Source organism: Eptesicus fuscus, chromosome 14, assembly GCF_027574615.1.
Source record: "Eptesicus fuscus isolate TK198812 chromosome 14, DD_ASM_mEF_20220401, whole genome shotgun sequence".
NCBI classification, from domain to species: domain Eukaryota; kingdom Metazoa; phylum Chordata; class Mammalia; order Chiroptera; family Vespertilionidae; genus Eptesicus; species Eptesicus fuscus.
In genome coordinates this window covers 53,692,996-53,703,573 of record NC_072486.1, presented here as the reverse complement: position 1 = coordinate 53,703,573, position 10,578 = coordinate 53,692,996, and the positions used below count along the sequence as shown (strand labels likewise).

The 10,578-nt window shown below is 54.0% G+C and overlaps 1 long non-coding RNA gene across 1 annotated transcript; it reads left to right on the top strand.

The window, feature by feature from the left end:
• Nucleotides 1–8,551: 8,551 nt before the first annotated feature.
• On the top strand, nucleotides 8,552–9,898 carry LOC129151427 (uncharacterized). The gene is made up of 3 exons (XR_008558111.1): nucleotides 8,552–8,692; nucleotides 8,924–9,060; nucleotides 9,632–9,898. It is a non-coding gene; the product is annotated as an uncharacterized LOC129151427 (long non-coding RNA).
• The last annotated feature ends 680 nt before the right edge of the window (nucleotides 9,899–10,578 follow it).

The window sequence follows — 10,578 nt, the reverse complement described above, 5'->3', positions numbered from 1 at the left end:
TTATAGAAACGTGCCTCTGTCTCCTGAACCACAGAACCCTGAGCCTCCATAACCTGTCCAATTTGCTTCTCTCAGAAACTTTCCGCCATCGCTCCTGAAGTTTCTCCCCTGGCCGTGGAGCACCGAGGTACATAACAGACCAGATAAAAAGGATCAGATCTGGCGCGGGTCCTCTCCCGTCTCAGCTCGAGTTGCTCCTGTTGACTTCTGCGGTGCCTCCAGGGACGTCATGGAACACAGCTGAGCAGCCATAGAGGGCCTGAAGTCTAACTTTGTGTTTTTTTTAATGAAGATACTGAAGCTCACAGAAGTAAAGTGACCTGCCTAGGGTCACAGAGAGTTAAGTGAGTTACTGTTTATTTCACAGCTATTAAATGCAGCTTTCTCTGAAAGAGACTGCTAGCTGCCTGCCCACTCCACAGCAATGCTGCTCTCCCCCTGAGTAACAGAACCCCAAATTTATTCAGAGTAGCTCTACACCCTGCTGAAGGACTCATTTTCCCAGCCTCCCGTTAACGTGGTCTGGCCATTAAGTTCTAGCCAATAAATTGTAAGCAAAGGTATAGTATAGTTCTTCCAGCAAGTCTCTTCAAAAGAAGGTATAGCCCAGTGGTCGGCAAACTGCGGCTCGCGAGCCGCGGTTTGCCGCTCTGTTGACTAATGAGTTTGCTGACCACTGGGATAGGGGCTTAATCACAAGGAACAACAACAGCCTGTAATTATTGGAATCCAGAGTCTAGGTCAGTGGTCAGCAAACTCATTAGTCAACAGAGCGGCAAACCGCGGCTCACGAGCCGCAGTTTGCCAACCACTGGTATAGCCCTTCTCCCTTTCCTCTGTCCAGCTGCTTAGAAGTCAGATGTGATGGCTGGAGCTCCAGCAGTCAGTTTGCACCAGGTGGTGGAGCCCACATCGTCGAAGAAGGGCAGACAGAGTGCTGGGAAGAGCCCGGTCCCTGATGGCAGTGAAGCTGACATAATAAAACTGCTGTGCATCTGAGAAGCAATTTAACATGTCTTCTTTGAGCTGTATTGTTGCTTAAGCTGAATTTAAACTCATTGAGGCGAATCAGGGACAGGTTCAACTGTTTTCTCTAAGCCCTGGGGACAATTCCCAACTGTCTAGCCTGGAATGCATAGCCAGGGCCTGGGAAGGCAGGACCAGCAACTTTCCATTCGTTCTCAATGGCCCCGTGTGCTGTGTTTCCCGAGGTCGAAGGCCAGGCTAATAGCACCACTCAGTCCTTGGAGGACCCGGTCACCCAGGCTCCTGGAGGTTTGGTAAGTCTGCATTCCCGGCTCTATTTCCAGAACTCCCAGAGCCCAAACACTTCTGGTGCCTTTGAGCTTCTGTCTACACTTAACCTCAGAAAACCCCTGAGGCTGTATGATTGTGAACTCCAAACAGGGGTCACGGAAAATCACAAGAAGCTGGGAGAGACTGCTTACCCTTTTTCAAAGAAACTCAGTAAAGATGCACTTCGTAGCCGTGAGTCAGGCAAAGCAGATTTGTAAATGTAAAGAGATTAGAATCCAGCAGTGATTACAAACAGTGAGAATGGGACTCTCGAGACTTCAGTAAAGTTTCCCATTAAAGCAACGGATTCGATCTTGCCTGGAGAGACCAGAACAGAGGAAATTTCCACCCACTTCCCAGCCAGGAGAAGCACGTTAGGGAATGCAGCCCCGAATGGATAAGCCGCCCCTCAGTCTCTCAACCCCCATACTGAGAGCAAGGCGAGGTTGTATCTGTCAGCAAGAAGACACACAGCAGCTCTTCGTCCCTCTCCCAGCCGTCAGGGAAGCTGGCTGAGGTGCGAGAGAGAGTCCTCCTGCATTGGTCCCCATATTTATGCAGCTGAGGCAAAATGAAGTTTACTTCCTGACAAGGGTGAATTAACCATGATACATGCCACCATCTCAATGACAAAGGCTGCAAAAGAGGGTACCTGGCTGTGGAGATTAGCCACATTGGAGGGGTTCTGCAGGCTGGTGAGAGACACCCTCACCCATGACGCTGAGCTATGTATGGCGTGCGGAGGCAACACTGGGGACGCTCTGGAGAGAACTCTGCTTCCTGGCACTGTTAGCACGATGCGGGAGGTCCCACTGGTGATGTTGGATATGGGTATGGGACATTATGCCTCACATCCTCTTTCTGCTCCACCTGTTGCTGTGGCAACGGGGTGCATGGGGGTGTCATCTACAACATCTGGCCTCAGCTGCACCCTGTATCGCTTGCTGTCTGCCCCGGTTTTCTCTGCTCTCAGGTGTGAAATTGGTAGCCTGCAGGAACCCACTCGTGCGGGACAACTTCTTTTCATACTTGAAAACAGTTCTCCTGGCTTTTCTCCTACCTAAATGCTTTCTGATCCTCCACCTGCTTCCTAAATGACTTGGTTTCCAAGTCTTTCATCATCCCCAGGGTTCACTCATTCACCCAACAAATAACCACTGTGCACCTGCAATGTGCCAGGTCTTGTGGGGCAAGCGGGATGTAACGTTGTAAAGGACCGACTTGATCTGTCTTCATGAAGCTTGTTTCAGTCTAGGGAGTGCTCTAGTTTATTCCTGTTCCTCTTAAAATGTGAACGGAACGAAATAAATACCCAGGAGCTGCGTGATGGACTGTTCTATAACCTGTCACCTTCGGTGGCTTCAGTTTCCCATTCAGTGGGAGTAGGAGAGCACCAGCCCAGGGGTGTACTCCATCTCTGTCCCTTAAGGATAGAGCCTTGTTGAGGGTTTGATTCTCCACCCACAAATCAGGGATCAAAATGCCCTGCCCGGCTCCATGAACCATCCTGAAGAAAACATGCAGCCGGGGTAGAAATAAGATCCCTGTTCGACTGTTACTCTAAATCTCAATGGTCCTGAGGACCCAGATGAATGCAGGCCCCCGGCCCCTCCCCTGCAAAGTCTCCTGGTCTCTCAGGGAGTCCTCAAAAGGGTTCCCGCAATAGTCCCGGTCATTACCGTGTCCTTCTGCCCTGGCTTCCGTGGCTGAGGTCCACAGCACCCAGACCCCAGCAGGAGCGCTGGCCACCATTGCTAATGGATGGTGCCTGTGGCGATGATGCCAGGCTCCAGGCTGGGGGCTGCTTCCCTGCCCTAGAGCCCCCATGCCCTGCATGACCCAGCAGCACAGATTCCGTGCTCAGGTGGACAAAATGCACCTGCCACCTTGCAGCACACCTTCTGTAAGCAACTTTCAGCAAATCTCAAAAACAAACAAAAAACCCTCAACCAAAAGAAACAACAGGCCGGGATGGCATGGCTCAGTGATTGAGCATCGACCTATGAACCAGGAGGTCACAGTTTGATTTCCAGTCAGGGCACATGCCAGGGTTGTGGGCTCAATCACCAGTGTGGGGTGTGCAGGAGGCAACCGATCAATGATTCTCATCATTCATGTTTCTCTGTCTCTCTCTCTCTCTCTCTCTCTCTCTCTCTCTCTCTCTCTCTCTCCCTCTCCCTCCCTCTCTCTTCCTTTCTGAAGTCAATAAAAATATATTTAAAAAGAAACACCAGTTTCCGCAGAAGTGAGTTTAGAAATCGCTGGCTCTCCAGTCATTCACGGCTGTAGACAACGCCCCTCCTCCATCCAGATCTGGCTCAGCCCATGGGTGATGAACATGCTCAAACCACACCTGTCGCCCCTGCACTCAGTGAGATGGACGGTGGCTAGCCGGCTTCCCCTGGAGCAACCACAGTGTACCTGCCTGTCCTGGGGACCTTCATGACACAAAAAGAGACTTTGCCCCAAGGGTGAAAACCAGAAAACTAGCCAATTTTAAACGACAGCTTCTCCTGCACGCTGGGGCCTGGGCTGCTCCGCAGCCTGAGCCACCTGTGCGCACTGAGCAGGAGGCAGGGGCGGCACCTGGGGAAGGGTGAAGGGCCCGGCTGGAACACAGCGCGGACACTGGTGCGGCAGGGATGCTGGAGCATCTGGGCAGCATACAGGTTCAGGGAATCAGACCACTGAAGAAAAGCTGTTATTAGCTGCAGGGAGGAAAGGGTGTTGGAGAGCGGGCTGTGGCCTAGAGCACCTCAGGGGCCCACAGCATTGGTCTAGTCCTAATAATGTGACTACTAGTTAGCACATGCTGTGGCATAGTGACATGGCGGGGGAGCCGAACCCCTCAGCTACCATGGCTGGAGGTCAAGAGGCAATGGCCAAAACGGAAAAATCCAGAAATAGTCATATAAGCATGTTGTTTAGAAACACCAAGGTTAATATAGAGATACGAGTTTTCTCTGGGGAGAGCCCAGGGGGCAAAGGCTAAAGGTGACTTACTTTTTCATGACAATTTTTATATATTTACTAGATGCCCAGTGCATGAAATTCATGCACAGGTAGGGTCCCTAGGCCTGGCCAGTGATCAGGGCCAATCGGGGCCTTTCGGCTGCCGCCCAGGGCCTTCCTTCTTTCTGTGCCGCCCCCTGGTGGTTAGCACACATCATACCAATGGATTGAACTCCCAGTCTTCTGGTCAAACTCCCTAGGGGACACTTTGCATATTAGACTTTTATATATATAGATTCCATTTCACATTTTAAACTATGTACACTTAGCATTGAGAGAGAGAGAGAGAGAGAGAGAGAGAGAGAGAGAGAGAGAGAGATCATTTTACGTGAAACAGATCCTCTCAGCGTCCACAATGCAAGTTTCAAAAATCTTAGGGCAGCATCGCAGCTGGGACAGCCATCAGCTACGCGGCCACGTGCATTACTTCGTCATGACAGAGCACCACAAGCTGAGTGGCTTGCCCAACGGAGACATGTGCCTCCCAGGCTGGAGGCCAGTCTGAAATCAAAATGTGGTTCCTCCTGGGGACTGAGGGGCAGATCTGCGCAGGCCTCTTGCTGAGCTTCTGGTGGTTTGCTGGTGACCTTTGGCCTTCCCTGGTTTGCAGACACACCACCCCATCTCTGCCTTTGTGTTCACATGGCGTTCTTTCTATGTCCTCAGCTGAGCCCAAATGTCTCATTTTTAGAAGGACACCAGTCATTATGGATTAGGGTCCCCCTACTCCAGGGCCACCTCATTCTAACTTGATTACACCTGCAAATCACACCTCATTTCCAAATAAGGCCACCTTCTGAGCTATTGGGAGCTAGGATCTCAACATATGAATTACAAGGGGCCACAATGTATAACGCTGTGTTAAAACTGTGGGGTGCTTTACACTTTTAAACAAACTGGCCGCCCTGCAGGTCCAACTTCTTAGTGTGGATGCCACCTGGAGATACTCGGACAGTTCATGACACCTGCCACCCTCTGCTCTTGACGCACCTCAGCAGAGACTCCATCTCTCTTCATTTCTTCCCGAGCACCCACTCTTGCTCCCACCTCCCACTGTGTCACTTGCCCCAATTCCTCTCACAGACCCCTGCTTGGCCACCTGACCCTTATCTATTCTCCACCCCCACCCCCACCCCCACCCCCCGATTAAGCCAACTGCTTTTCAAAAGTGTCTTCTCTTCAATGGACTCAGACCAAGAAGTTCCCCCAACAATAATACAAAAAAGCAAAACCCTCCTTCCACTGCCACAGGCTGAGTTACATGCCATGAGCAGGAGTCCTGACCAGGCTACTTACTAGTTGGGTAACGCTGGGCGACTTAACCTCCCCCAGCTGTTTTCTTACCCATGCAGTGGGGATAATAACAGCAACATCCTTCATAGGGTTAAATGACAGAAAGCATGTGAAGCCCCTGGCATGGTGCCTAGAACATAGTAGGTATTCAATAAATACCATTCGCTATCACCTCTATTATCACCACGTATCACTCCCTGTACCTCCTTCCATCTTTTCATGTTAAGAGCAAAGCCTGGCTGTGTTTGACCTCCCACCAGCCTTTGACTAGAGAGAGGCCCTCGTTGGGGCTTCACTGTGACCTCAGTCACCTGTGCTGTGGCTCCTGCCCCTCTCAGTCCTGCTGCCCTGAGCTCCCCGGGGCACCTGTCTCTAACCCAGCCCCCCTCGCACTGCCTCACACTATTCCGGCAGCTCTCTTCACTTAGTGGGGTCTTCAGGAAGACACTCCCATTCCAACAGTAGCACTCTTAGAACACTTTTTAAAAAGTAAATGATTCCATAAATAATGTTGATTTGCTCTGTGAAATTTTAAAACCAAGTCAAGTTACCTTCTCCATGTCACTAAAACACACACACACACACACACACACACACACACACACACACACACATTCCATTCCCTTCTAAGCTCATAGACATCATAGCACCCAGCTGAGGTCCGAACAGCATGATTTCGATAACGGTAACGGTCTCCAGTTGGGAAGGAGGAACAGACCGAGTCTGGGAACAAATCCGCATGGAAGGCAGGCTGTGTAGTTCGTCTCGGAGGGGCTTGCTCAGGAACGCCACTCCTGTACCATTGGAGACGCTCAAACCAGAGACAAGCAAAACCCTGAACATTTGTAAAAGAATGCACCGAGGTCCGCAGCGTGTGGCTGCTGGAGAACTTGCCACCACGGTAGAGAGAACTTGTAGGTTTCGTGTTTGTAATAAGAGCAGTGATTGGAAGAACAGCCTGCCTCTCCTGGTGCAGTCACTGCGTGCCAGGCACTGCTGTGCTTGTGTGGTCTGATCCACCCAACTAACTGTCAGTGCAGGAGCGGCTCGGGAAGGAAGGCCTTCCGCCCGCAGCTGGGTGACTAGGTCCCACAGGCCTGCAGTTTCTCATCTACAAAGTGGGGATAAGCCCACCTAACAGACTTGTGAGCATTAAGCGAAGTAATGTAGAGCACTTTACCCCAAGGTTTTCCATTGCAATTTCGTAGACACAGAGAACTGAATGATATATATGAAGAAGATGTACCGTATTGACTAAAACACACACACACACACACACACACCCACAGCAGGAGGTGCGAAAGCTCGAGATTCTTTCTAGAATATTTAAATCTGTCCTTCAGTATGTCTGTCCTGGTGGAGGTGAGCTTGGCGTGCTCTTTGACCTCTTGGTTCCCATAGCCAGTCTCGGCTAAGCAGGGCATCATCCCACGTCAAAGAAGGCAGTGTGGAGTCAGAGGAACCAAAATGCTGCCCACACTCCAAAGAAATCCGCTTCCCGAAGCCATCACAGCCCTTCAAGGAGGGTGAGCAGCAGTACAGCTCGGGGACTCACAGAGAGGTCAGCTACCTGCAGCTGGTTCCCACAGGGCCACACAGGGCGCCCCAGAATGGAGATGCCCCTGTGCATGGAGGATGTTGGCCCCCTGCCTTCCGAACTTGCCTCGAAACTTTCATCAACAGCAGCCAGGAAGCCCCTCACTGAGTGGGCCTAACGACTGGTGCCTGCAGGCAGAGCCCCTCGTCCTTTCTGCCCACACCAAGTCCTCTTGGACAGCTGATTCCTGGGCTTCTGCCCCTCCACTCACACTTGATGGTTCCGTGTTTGAAAATTACCACCAGAAATACAACACCTCCATTGTAGCAAGGGTGGGGGGAGTGGGGGGAGTGAAGGGAGTGGTGGTGAAGACGGTGCTGAAAATGATCTGCTTTCTCCTAAACAGGTGCTCTGAGCCCAGCATGTGACGTCCCCTCGCCCTGCCCTCGGCCCTGGGCCCTTGGCTAAGCTGGCAGCGGACAGGCGGTCACAGCCTGATCCCACCCACGTGTGGTCCTAGTGCGAGACAGGCTGAGACTGGGGAGCTTCCCGGCGCTCCCATAATTGGCGAGGAAGGCGCCTGGGAGGCGGCACACCCTCCAGTGGGCTCTGGGGTACCCCTGGTGGACTCCGTCTGGACCCCAAAAGACCCTCAAGTACTCCCCTGTGAACCTCTCCAAATCCTGCTCGCCCGAGCCCACTCGCACCCCCAGACCCCTGAGCAACTTCCCACCCCACACGCTCACATTCCCCAGAGTCCCGCGCACCCCTCCACCGACCCATGCGCGTGGCTACACCCTTGAGCACTTGCCGACTTCTGCGCGCTTGCACCCAGATCTCCACGCGCACCCCCGACCCCCCGCGCGCACCCCCGAGCCCGGTGCACGCGGTCACACCTCCTACCCCTGCGCAACCCCCGCCAGCGCACCCCCGGTTCTCCCGGACCCCGCCTCGCCCTCGCGGGGCTGGAAGCCGAGACGTGCAGCACGTGCGCCGCGCGGTGATTGGCAGCGCCCGCCGGCCCACGCCCCGCGCCGGTTCCAGCTCCCGGGCCGCATCGCCCAAGGGGAGTCGCGAGGCGCCGCGGCCGGTTCCAAGGGCGGGGCCTGGCGGGGCGCGCAGGCCGGGCCGGCGGTCGCCTGCCGCATCGCCCCGGGAACAATGACAGTCTGATGGGGAGGGGGAGGCCGGTGGAGCAGCCGCTAGAAACCGCCTCTCACTGCCGGGCGGCGCTGAAATGAGCGCGCTCAGAGGAGCTGTCCTTGCGACGGGAAAACACTTCTGTACCTGATGGAAAATTCCCACTGTTCGCTGGGTGACGGGCCTGGCGCCGTAACCCCTGCGTCCTTCCGGACAGCGCCCGGAGGTCCACCGCAATCTTCGACTTGGGGGCGGGGGGCAGGGGGACAGGGCCGGCGGGGTTAAGAAGGAACCTACACATTTCAACGCAGCTGGAGTGGAGCCTGAGAAAGTGACAAAGGCACAGCTCGCGTGCGTGGCCGTGGCCGGGGCATGCCGCGCCTCCGATCGGGAACCACAAAGATGTCCATTAAAGTGCTGGCGACGGCTGGGCTCAGCCGGGAGGGCTCCCCAAGGCGGCGATGGGAGCGGGGGCTGTAGGCGCCGGGCCTAGGGCCGCGCAGGACTACAAGAGCGGGGTGGGGTGGAGGGCGCGGGCCGGGCGCGGGGCTCCCGCCGGCTGCTGCGGGAGGAGGGGGCGGCAGAGGTGCAGCCTTGGGTGATTCTCGGCTGGGAACCCAGAGGGGCTGTCTCTCCTCTTCGCAGCAGCGGCCAATGAAATACAGAGACGGGGTCCGGAACCTGGGGAAACCTGCCGACTGCGGGTGGCAACTGCCCCTGGAAACTTGTGTAGAGAGACCTGGCCTTCTCCAGGGGGCTGTTTTCCCAGAAGCCCAGGACAGGTGTGTATCGGGGGCCAAAATACCAGGAGTGCGTCCATTTACCCATTGATTTGGCACAGAGCGCCTGCTGTTTGTTGTAAGGCACACGCCCTGGCCGGTGAGGGGCACAAGGAGAAAGGGAGGCAGGCGGAGGGGAGGGACCGCGCGTCCTGACCTGAGCATCTTAGAGGCTGGTAAGGTTGCTCCCTCTGCTCCAAGTCCTGCGTTATTTCCCCTCCTGTATACGTTAACGTCTTGCATTTGTGTAGTGCTTTACAGTTTCCAAATTGCTTTCACGTGCCAGGTCTTACCCAGCAATCACTACATGTATTATTATTACTCGTCGTCCGGGAGAAGCGAGGCTCAGATAGGTTATGCCCAAGCAACACAGCTGTCAGTGGTAGCTTTGGGACTAGAACTCAGGTGTCCTGGCTGCAAACCCAGGTCTTTAAACTCATCACAGGAAGGAAATCAGGCCTGCTGTATGATCCTGGTGCCCAGGGCACACCCAGCAACTAATATGAAACCCAGAAGGACTGGGTTACTTTTTTTTGGCCTTAGTCATTGTTCTAATTGCCCCCCTGAAACACAGGTCACCTCTGCCATTACACACCTACAGCTGAAGAAGAGATGACATTGACTCACTGCCAGGAAAGCCCGTACCAGAGGTAGAAACAGAATGAGGGGTGCCCTCGCTGGTTTAGCTCAGTGGATAGAGCGTCGGCCTGCAGACTGAAGGGTCCTGGGTTCGATTCCCGTCAAGGGCACATGCCCGGGTTACGGGCTTGATCCTCAGTAGGGGGCGTGCAGGAGGCAGCCGATCAATGATTCTCTCTCATCATGGATCTCTCTCTCTCTCTCTCTCTCTCTCCCTTCCTCCATGAAATCAATAAAAATATACTTAAAAAAAAAAACAACAGAATGAGGGGAGTGAGGGTGGGTTACCCACTGTGGATTTCCTCCTCACCCACATCCCTCAGCTCCAGACCTGCCGCTCCCTCTGTCTCCTCTCATATGGGTCCCCAGCCGGAGATGCTGCTTCCTGCCCCATGGGCCAGGCTCTGCCAACCTAAAATAGGCTACACCCGAGGGAACCCAGAGGCCTCCACCTCAGCCACTGCCAGCACCCTGGCCCGGAGGAAAAACGTCCCACCCCTCCCATGGCCACATGACTTTGTTAAAAGTTGTAAAAGTTTTGCTCCTAGAGGACCTGTCACTCAGGACTCACTATGTCTCTGTCATGGCAGCAGCTGGAGTCTGACCTACTCAGCAAAGCAGATAATCCTGTGTTTCCCAGCGCCAGTGCCCACCACAGTCATTTGTCGAGCTTTTTAAAAATGTACACCACTGAGCATCTCTCTGGACTAGGACTCAGGAGGTCCTGAATGTGTATTGTTTTGTCTTAAATACTCTGAAGTGAGTCAGCCTGGCCAGCGTGGCTTGGTGGTTGAGCATTGACCTATGAACCAGGAGTTACAGTTCGATTTCTGGTCAGGATATATGCCCGAGTTGCGAGCTCGATCCCCCTGTGGGAAGCAT